The sequence below is a fragment of the Phaethon lepturus genome, unplaced genomic scaffold (genome assembly GCF_000687285.1).
Source record: "Phaethon lepturus isolate BGI_N335 unplaced genomic scaffold, ASM68728v1 scaffold15180, whole genome shotgun sequence".
NCBI lineage: Eukaryota > Metazoa > Chordata > Aves > Phaethontiformes > Phaethontidae > Phaethon > Phaethon lepturus.
In genome coordinates this window covers 46,721-57,712 of record NW_010512718.1, presented here as the reverse complement: position 1 = coordinate 57,712, position 10,992 = coordinate 46,721, and positions in this window count along the sequence as shown.

Genomic DNA, 10,992 nt, shown 5'->3' with positions numbered 1-10,992 from the left:
CCTGTGGAATATTTCCACTGGTGTGGTGTGGAGCCTTGACTTCCCTGCTTTCCTGAAGTTTTGTCTCTGGTAAATGGCTTTGTTCACTGTCATTTGTCTGACTTGAATGTGACCAGTGAGACAGAGATAGCTAAAGAATGCTGCCTTCCTTTTTGGGTTTGTCAATGGGAACCTAAATGGGTAGGTAGAAATGTAAAAGACTAAAAATTCCTGTAGCTGTATTTTCCCTTACTGAACCAGTACATTTCTAGTCATGTGAATAGGATTTCAGGTTTTTCCATGAGGCCTTTTTAGCGCATAGTCATTGGTGCCTTATGACTGTGTATAGATCTACTGTAGCTCAGATATCTTTAGTTTAAACTAGATGCAATCATAAAAAGTGATCAGCAGCTGGGGACCAAAACCTACTCATGTATCTGGGTCATGTACAAGACTGCATCTGTCTTCCTGGCTTCAAGCAGCATTTGAGGGGAGGGGATCCTGAGATATTTTTCCAATTGCTGCCTTAATCCTCACTAGCATTCTGCCAGATCCCTGGCTCAAGTGCTTTTCCTTCCCCAGAAGGTTTCTTTGCCCCTTTGTAGCTTTGAGAACAGAAGGCTCTGTCTCTTAGAAACGGGACACTAGTGGTTGTGAGTCTGGTCCTGAGAGCCATTTGTACAAGTTGTTATAGTACCCATCACCTCCTGTCTTCCAAGCAATCCATGCTGTAGCTACCCAGAATCCTTCGTGCCATTTCTGGGGAGGAAACAGCCATGTATGCTCAGGGTTGAATTGGATTTTGCCTTGATCCTTCATAGAAGGAAATGTTAACCTTTGGAAGAGGCCTCTTAAAAATGGATTCCACCTACAATGGAGACCTCCTTTGCTTTGCCCTCCTTGGATCAGCCTGTCCCTACAGGAAGTCATCAGGCTAGCCTGTGATTTATTTTCTTGCCTAGCATGATCCTAAATCTTGTGACTTTCTCAGTTTTGTGGATTCCCCCTTTGTATGGTATCACTGCTAGTGGTGATAGAAGGAAAACATCTGAATGCTAGAGCATTTTCAGCGCTCTGCTCTGTAGCAAAGGTAAAGGGGGACTGTGCCAAAAGGAAACATTCATTATGGTGTTAATAAACTGCAGTATTTCCCCAAGAATTCCTTGGGCTGCTGGAAACAGCCTTACCAGTGCTGTATTTTATTTTTTGGACGCAATACAAGTCTGTGTGGAGATCCACACAAATACCAACCAACCTCTGTTAGGAGCATAGCTTAGCATGTTGCTTCTAAACATCCAGATAAGTCATGTGGGAGCCCCCTTCTCTCCCCAAACTCAGCGTGCTTTTGGGGGACACACGCATGGTAAGCTTTTGGTAGGCCAAAACCACATGCCTCAGTACTTTGGAAGTCACAAACGAAAGATTGCAGTTAAATTTGTCAGAACTGATTTGCGTATTGCTATACTGAAGGGTTATTGGCACTGGCTCCACATGAGTCTCATTACTGGGGGAACAGACAACCTTTACACTTCTGTTTTGGTGCTTTAAAGCTGGTTCTCAGCACTTCTGCTCTATCCGTGGCAACTATTGATGCATTTCGAGGGAGAAAAGCCTTTATTACATTTTAACAATTTCCTGACAAGCTGATGTATGGAGCCTGGAATATGTGTTCAAAATAATGAACCAGTAAAACCTTTTCTGCTTTGATGGGTCACACAACACTGCTGAGCTCATGTATTATGATGCTGGCATGACTTCTGTTCATAGGTTTTTTTTAATTGTTCTAATTCCAAATGGTTGAATATAGGAATAGAACGACTTGTGCCAGTGAGTCCACTTAACTCTTTGTAGTTGTTTCAGCTCTGCCTTCTTCTTAACCAGTATTATATTCCAGTGGTATCTAATGATATTTGATTTCAATACTTCTAGCTATGCACAATTAGAAAATATTAGTCATGGGATGGAGGATATGTTTATGGTCTTCCTTCCCTTGGAAATGTATACTGTATTGTAAAGAAATGATATTTTGCAAGAAAACTAATGTAAGAAGCTTTCAGTATTATGGTGAGATTTGTAGACACGTTTTTTTATTTGTTAGAATACAGTGAATTGTTCTTCTTCCTCTCCATGTTCCAGTTTAATTGGGTAACTACTCCTCTTGGGGGTGGGGGGAGGGAAGTACTTTATCAAATGTTTGCCTGGCTTATTTTTTTCTTTTTATTTTTTGTTGCTGTAAATTATGTTGAGGTTTTTTGACCAGTCTTTTTACTGGATTATAATAAAACATCAATTCCTTAAGGTTGTGGAGTAATTCATAGGTCCATGTGCTTATCTGGGGAGAGAACCTTGATATTAAGGCATTTTTTTTTTCCTGTTTGGAGGAGTTGTTAAAATCCATACCCTGTTCTTCCTAAAGTGCCAATAAAGTTCAGAGAAATTCAGCAGATGGTGTCTGGCTGGTTACTTAAGGCTTCCTTTGAGTCTAGTGCTGTGTCTCTAAGCTAAGCAGGTCTGCCATGTGGTTCCTGGGAGGTCAGCCTTATAGCATTCTCGCAAATAAGGAGATATTACTTGCATCCTGAAAAGCAACTGCTTGAATAACATCCTTTTCCCCCTCCCCAGCCCTCCAAGCTGTCTGATGAGCCAGTACTGGAATTCAGACTTCTTTGTGGAGACAACGAATATAAATTTATATCGTGTTTAAGTTGCAAATGGACCAGTCGAATGGAGGAGGAGGAGCTGCTGTTGGAACTTGCCACCGGTGAGCGTCTGCCATGCCAGGCCCATGGGCATCCACAACCAGGTTAGCGTGCAGTCACAGTGGCTGGGCCTCAATGCTGCTGCGTGCCCCCAACGTCCTGCTGGGTCTGTCCTGCTGTGACTGTGTACCGGGGATTCCAACCCAGTTTGTTTTGCGGCTACCTTGCTGTGGCTATCTCTACCTGTGTTTCCTGAGGTCTCAGGACCAGGTCTGATGATGGAAGAGCATGGCTACTGTCACCTTTCTGCTAATGAACTGTGTGACTTTTGTTTGTAGCTGCTTGCCATGTGGTTGTGAAGAGGGGCTTTGCAGAACCTCTGACCCATGGTTGCTGCACCATAGAATAAGGCAGAGATTTCATCAGAATGTGTTAGTGCTCAGAGATCTGGTGCTAGGGGAGAAACCTGAACTTGTCTATAAACAAAACATGAAGTGTGGAGCAGTGGAGACTTCTGCAAGCCCCACCAGGTTTGGCACAGATGCAGTTTCCATAGGTGGGTCTTTCTTGCTCTTTCCAGGATTGCAAAAACCTGAATACCAGAATTGTTTGTCTGCTTCAATGCTACTGCAGCCTTCAAGCAAAGGTTGCACTGGTCTGGGGAGGTTGCTCTCACAAATGGGGTCCTTGCTGCTTTTATTGCTCGTACTTCGTGATGGACAATACCTTTCAGCTTGGGCTTAAATTTCTGGAGTCTTTGAGGACTCTGTGCTTGCAGCCAGATTACTCTTCTGCATGAGTGGCCTCACTTTCATGGCATTCCCTTGCCTGTATCTGGGGAGACTTAAGAGGCTTAGTAATTCTCCAGTTAGGTATGTCTATATTCAGTTTGTGTGTGAAGAGATGGAAGTGCAAAGCCTTAATGGCTGAAGGCTGCTTGGATATGCAGGACTGTGTAGTAAAAAAAAAAAAAATCTGAAACATCAGATTTTTGTAACTTGTTGGAAGGCATTTTGTAGTTTAGAAACAGAAATTTGTATTTAACTTCTAGTTTGTGTAGACAGCTTCTGCTGGATTTGCTATTCTGTCTGTGATACCTTTCAGATCCAGTTTAGGCTACACCCTGCAAGTGTTGGGGGCCCAGATGCTTTTGTCTGCGGGACAGGCGCAGACTGGAACATAAAAGGCCCTCAGAGGAGCTGGGGGCCAGAAACACTGTCTTTTTGCAGGTTCTGGAATATGGCTTTATTAAACAGTGCAACTTACTAAGAACTCTAAAGAAAAGCTGAAGTAACTCTGTAGAGTCAAGTTTTTATTGAGTTAAATCTGTGTGGTGGACATTTGGCCTAGGATACTTTGTCTTTCTACTCAGTGTCAGCGCAACTGTAGAAATAAGGCTGTGATTGCTTTTTCTTTCTCTTGTTTTCACTTTCCAAGGCAGGGAATTGCAAGTGGTTGGTCTCCAAACTCTGATTTATTTTGATGTAGACAAATCCTGTAGGGACTTCTCAAGGTAGATGACAAGCTTATCAGCTGCTTGCTCAGGCTAATACATTTGGAGGGAAGCACGGGCATTTTTATTTTTTAAGTGACCTGGTGTGAGATTATCAGAGAACAGATGAGCAGGTTTGGTAGCCTTCCAGCCACTTCCTTATTTTTCTGTGATGAACAATAATAGGATGTGAACAGCCCCTGATGCCACACTTGTCAGTCCAGGTCAATTTGCATAGGATACTGTTAGTAACTATGGCAACTTAGTAAGGGAACTAGATTAGATTTTGCTCTCTATTTATCAGGGTAGGACACTGCCTCTTGACAGCACTATCCTCTTGAAATCTTGGGTTGTGGAACCAGTAGATAGTCTCCAACATATGTCACCCTTTCTCACGTTAGCTGGTCCTAGAAGCTGCTACTTCTATCTGTAACCTGGCTCCAGACAGTGCATCATGCTGCAGTAGCTCTCCATGAAGTAGCAGCATCTAACAGCCATTTTCCAACCCCTTTCAAAACTTGATAATGCAATATACAGGGTAAGGCATGATAATCATAGGCAGTTGTATGGCAGCTGCCTGTACATTTATGAAGGCAGACTGAGGTATGGCTTGTTTGCCCTGTACAAGCAGTGTGGCTTCTGTTGGGTGCCAGCTTTGCAGCTACACATAACTCAGTCTTGGGTATACAGTCTAATTATCTTATACCAGTGTATAATTGGAGCATATGACAGCTGGCAGAGAACAGTGTAACCCATCTGTGACTGTCAACCCAGATCTATTGCATACCCTTATGCAAGTTGAGTCCACATGTGGTGTTAATGTCACCCTTGCAGAAAAATTAACTTATCTGTAAGAAAAAGGATTTGGGCCTCAACGCATCAATGTTAGGCTGAGGCTGGTTTTGTGTTGCAGGTCTGCAGCTCTACTTTGTGCAGTTTGTGGACAAGGGTGCAGGTACCCATGACTGAACAACGTGTAAATGAACATCTAGAGCCAAGTGATGGGTCTTTGGAAGTTACTAGTAATTTAAGATGGACTTTCTCAGGATAGATGGCAGGATAAAGTGGGTATAGGGAAAAGTGGAGGAAAGAATGAGGAGGATTAAGGAAAGAATAGTGCTGAAACTGCAAAAAGGAATATTGGGAGCTCCTGGAAGGGACTACACCTTCAACTTTTGTTCAGAATGCACTTGGCTCTGAGCAGGTGTTAATACCATTGATAGAGCTTTCTGGTGAGCAGAGCTAGTTGGAAAATTACAAGCCCTCATCATTGCTATTACCTCTATTTGTGCTCTTTTAAAGAAATACAAGCCAGCGTTGATCTTCAATCATTGAGATTGACTGAAGGGTCAAGAGGATGTGGAATAAAGTGCTCTTGAGCCAGGAGGTAATGGTGAAGGCTGTGTATACCCCACATGCAGCAGTACTGCCCTCCCATCCATCTTTGAAGCATCCTTGACTGACAGAAGGAGAAGCATCTGCAAGTGAAGGCCCTTGGCTGGGGCACTGTAATTTCCTAGTGGCCTTCACCCAGCCAGGCAGCAGCTGCATTGCCAGAGGTGGCTGCTGTCAAGAAGCCCTGTTGCAAATTTATTTTGTTTCCTTGTTGCGTGTTAGCCCATCTCTGAGGATTGCGTTACTGCCCGCTTGCTTCCAGTGGTGAAAATTCGACCCTTGCTCCTTTTGTTTGTAGCGGTTCTCAGGAGGTTGCTGAACATCTAGAGAAAGGTTGGAGTGGGCAAATGGTAGTCTTGTTTGACAGATGTAGAAACTGAGGCATGTTTACAGTCTTCCCCACAAGCCTCCAGCCTCTACCAGGGAGAATCTGAGATCTGAGCACGCTTGATGTCAGCACTTCACAGGTTTGCATCTGTTTTGGGGTAGTGCTCTGTACCTGGTCCTTTGAGCTTGCAGAACACAGAACAAGCACAAGTTGTGCTATTTTCTTGTATTGGCAGCTTTTTCTGGAACAGGAAAGGTGGTTGATGGGTTTTCGTAGTGACGATGAGGAAGGGGAACAAATTTTCGTTTTGTTCAGTGGCTTTAATTCTGTGTATGTAAGCAGCCCATATCTGCTTCCTTACAGGAGCATTTGTGAGGTGGTGGGCTTGGTAGTAGGTGAGAGGTAGGCTGTTCTTGCTGTTCAAGTTATGAATGGATGCTGCATTCTGGAAACCTTCATTATTCCCGGGTCTGTGTGCCTGCTTCCCTGACTACAGTCCCTGACACTTCACACATGGGAGCAGCATGGGCTTGCCTCTTGGCAGTGACTAGGCCAGTGCAGCTCTGGCAAGAGCACTTCCGTGTCTCAGGTGTGTGTTTTATCCATCATCCCTCATTCACATTCCTCGGAGGCCAACAAGGAATCCTTTCTCACATCTCTTTGAGAGGTAAAACAAGGCACAGAGGATAATGTGTTTCTTCCAAGGCAGAAGAGCTGTGGCTGAACCTCGTGGCCCATTTCACAGAATTCGGCTCGAACTTCTAGCTCCATGCCCTTCACGTGCCCAGACTGCCTGCCTTCCCACAACCTGGAGGAGATCATGGGCCAGTCCTGCTTGCTCCAAACAATAAAGGAGTGATGACTTCTGTACTGGGGCACAGTGCTGGCCTTCAACTTTGTCATGACTTGTTGAGCTGCTTGCTCAGTTCCTCCCTCCCCTCTGGACACTCTTCCTTTGGGAGTTCCACTGTTGAGCACCTGGTGGTTTATCAAATACTGATTTAATAAAATGCTGCAGTACAGAGGAGCAAACAGGTGCTAATTTGCTTGCCTGAATGACATCTGTAATCCTTCTGCATGTGCTGCATCTTGCACGTGGATGGGGCCAGATGGTTCCTGACTTGTGTATGATTTCTGTCTCTTCCCTCTCCTGCTCTCGTGGCTGTTCAGCTGCAAGACAGGCATTCTTCCTGCTCCTTCTGATTCTTCTGCTGCTCCTTCTCAGAGAAACTGCTTCCTCCCTTAATTCCTCGGATGTATCAAACCTTGATTCAAATGGTAGTGGAGTTACTCTCACAACACCAGAACTGCAGCATCACTAAAACTTTATTAATGTGTATATTAATAACTACAGGATTACAGAATGATTTTCATCTGCTTTCAGAGTGGCAGCAGACTAATATGGTCATTTTAAACCTTCCATCTAGGGCCTCTTGGAAGCCACAAAGCTTACAGAACAGCTGTTCTGGTCAGAGCTGTTGGCACCGAGTGTCTTCTGCCCAGAGGAATAGATGCAAGTCTGCCTTGTGCTGACTATGCCCGCGTGTTTGCGGAACTGGCCCACGGAGAGGTAGAAACTCTAACAGTGGTCAGAGGAGCTAGGTCTGGTATCTGAGAAGTCTGAGTGTGCTTCTGGCTGTAGCGGTACTGTGTAACTTCTTGTTGGATCAGTGCAGTGCTGATTTCTGTTTACTTCTGGTGCAGAAGTCAGGGAGGAGGTGGAGTTAATGGCACCTAGAAGCTGTTTCAGAGGTTTGCATGAGAGTCCCTAGACTGCGGGGGTGGGCAGGCAAATTGTCCTTTGTGTGGCGCAGAAGAAATTGGAAGATGTATTTCAAGCTAGAAACCCACTTCCTTCCCAGCATGCGCCAACACGTGTAGGCACAGGCGCCGCGCTGACAGCGCAGCGTGACCTGCCGGCGGCGGGGGGCAGGGGCTGTGCGCACATGACTGGGGGAAACTTGGCTTCTGCCAAATTCCTGTGAAACACAGCTGAAGGTTCACTTCGGCTGTGCCTGTCCTGCCCATAAAGTGTGTGCTGACCTCCAAAGCAATGTTTTGAGGGATTTTTTTCAGAGCAAAGATATTTTTGCTTAGTTGTGGGTTTGTTTTTTTTTGTTGTTGTTGGTTGTTGTGGGCTTTTTTGGGGGTGGGGGGGTGTAGGTTATTTGCGAAGGTTTCTCTTTTCGTGCCCGGGGCTAAAGGAACACTGGTTTACTCTGGAAAGGCTGCGTTTGCCTCTAGGCCTGCTGCTAGCTGGAGTAGGGGAGAGGAGGGAAAAGGAGATCTTACTTCTGCCCTTTTCCCGCTGTTTCAAACCTTAAAACAGGGTGTCCAAACTCAGTACAGGGCATGATTCTCCCCTACCCCAGCAGGGTTGTTCCTGCTTTCGCCAGGAGCAGTCCCTGTCACTGCCTCTCGCTGCCCTGCAGGACTGGGTGTGGTGATCTCAGACCTGACTGCCCTCTGTGCTGGCCCCTCCGTCGGGCGGCATTGACCTGTGCTTGCTGTGCTCCGAGTTCCTGGTAAGGAGAGAGGTCAGTGCCAGGCAAACACACGCACGTCCTTGCTGTGAGAACTGCTGCGCATACATCTCGTGCATGTCTCAATTCAAGGTTTGCAGGAGAGATAAGATGCTTTGTGGTTTGTTTGGATGTGCTGTGGCCCCTTTTGTTGCGTCTCTCTTGGCAGGCCTTGCTTTCCTTCTACGGAAATGGCTGAGAGACAGATCTGGGCTGCCTACTGCATCGCGGCAGTGCCTGAGAAGCGAAGGCAGGACTGGGCAGACTCTCGGCTACAGAGGCTGCACAGAACGATTTTAAATTCAGGGGTGAGCTGCAGCCCAAGAATTTGGGTTTGAAGGCTGAAGTATTCAGGGCAGCTTGCAGAAAAGAGCAACTGCCTGGAAAGCTGACCTGAGAGAGAGGGGCCACAGAGCAGGGACATGGGCCAGAGCTGTCTTCAGCTGAAACAAACCGCTCGCCTCACTGCCAGCTCTCCTCTGCGATACAAGCGAGGGTGGAGAGGGAAGCCTTCGAAGGATATTCTACAAATGACTTGAAATTAGACATTTTTACATTAACTGTGGTTGAGGGGTGGAATTACAGAGAAGTCTCAGTGATCCTGGGCATGGCTAGGCAGTCTGACGGGCACCCATGCCCGCAACATGTTTTGGCCCTGCTGCTCCCAGGGATGTGCCGTCGGTGCCTCTCGGCAGACGCAGCGCTCCCACTGACCCTGGACTTGGGGGTAGCACCTACTCTGGATCAAACCCCTAGCAATATTCAGTGGTTCATCCTACCCTCCCTGTGATCACAGAGCTGTTGGCCTGAACAAAACCTGAGGGGCAAATCCTGCAGCAGGAAAAAAATGCGTTGGTGCGATGAGCAGGGGCTGGCATGAGAGTGCGGCAAGGCTGTGATTGCCGGTAGCCAAGCCCATCATGTGCTGAGCTGGGAAGTGTCACACATGTTCAGCAAAAGGAGCAAGGAGACTTTGGTCAGTGATGTCCTGCAAATGACTCCAAGTTATCTCGGATGATGTCCCTCCATAGCAGAGCACCACGTGCTCCTCTTGCCTGTGTCCTGTCATGGGAGCAGTAACGCCCAGCCCGCGCTTGGCAAATAGGAGTGAGGTGGAATGAATTATTACTCTGTGCTCTTCTGCCAGGTGCAAAGTGAACAGAGGGAAGTTGACAGGTGATTTTTAGAAACTGGATTTCCCCCTAAGAAAAAAAAAAAATTTTTTCTTTTTTAATCCTTTAGGCATTTCCCATGAGTTTCTCTTCACTGAAGCTCTCTGTGGTGTGTTTGAATGCTTGGACGCTTGCCTTTAAATCTTTATTGGACTGAAGAATAGGATTCCCCCTCCACCCCTTTGTAGAAAATACTTGTGCTCCTTAATGTCTTAGATGTTTTTCTCAGAAAGCTTAAGCATCCCCTTCCAACCTGAAAGCTGCAGGATTTTGGGGATGAAAAGTCAAAAGTTTCCAATTTTCAAAACTATGAATCCAGTGCGTGTGTTGAGGCGAACATTTTCTGTCCAGTTCTTCTTATTACGCTGTAGTTTTTCCCCACTGTATGGATTGATTAAAGAGTCCAATTTCAAAGGTTTTTGCTTATAACAGCTACTAATATGTTACTGCATTAAAAAAAAAAATTGGTAGGATGCTTGCTTTACTCAAATGGTGAATTTTTAATTTGGTATTGTGGATAATTCAAGCTCCTGAGATGAGAGCTGTTCTCAGACTCCTCAAAAACCAAGGCACTGAAACTGTCTCCACTGTAACATTTTTGTCCTCAGGGACAAATTGATTTACCCTGGAGAGGAGGGTAGGCTGAACTAGTGACTTGACTGTGTTTCTGGGAATAAATTAGAGTAGTCTTCTACAGAAGTCTCACTAGCATGGAGTATCAGTTAGTGTGAAATTAATTATACTTACCTGTGCCTTTGTGGCACTTCTCAACAGAGAATTTAGAAAATGAACAAACTGTGGCTGCTTCTCGCCACTGTCCTGCACTGTCCTGCAAATTAAATGAATATTCACATTTTAATGCTGGGAGCCTGAAGTACTGGGGAAGGCAATGACGTATCTGGACGACATCCACATCAAGAGCAGTATCCGTAAGTCTTACTCTCACCCCGTTGCTGTAAGAACTGGCAGCAATGCTCTTCCAGCCCTCAGTTTGCAACCCCTATGCCTATGATTAGGCATTGCAATGGATATTGCTCCTGAAACTGGATTTAGGTCCGGTTCCTAAAAGGGAAGGCTGTAAGGCAAAACAAGGTGAGCTTTGCTTGGTGACTGGTGTGTGGCAATGATGCTCGTATTACCATGCTTCACCCAATCCCCATGCCCTGGTGGGCTGGACCGCAGCAAGATCCAAGCACAATCTCTCTGTCCATCCTTCCCTCCTCCTTCACCTCCCTCCCTCCACCCCCAGGGAGGCTGTCCTAGTTTGTTCTTTCTTTTTTTTCTTTCTTCACCACACCAGCTGTACTTACAACTCTTAATCTAGCTGGCCTTGCAACAAACAGCAGCCCAGGGGACACGGAGCAGGACCCAAAGTAGCATGATAGTTCAAAGCATCTCAGGGCTC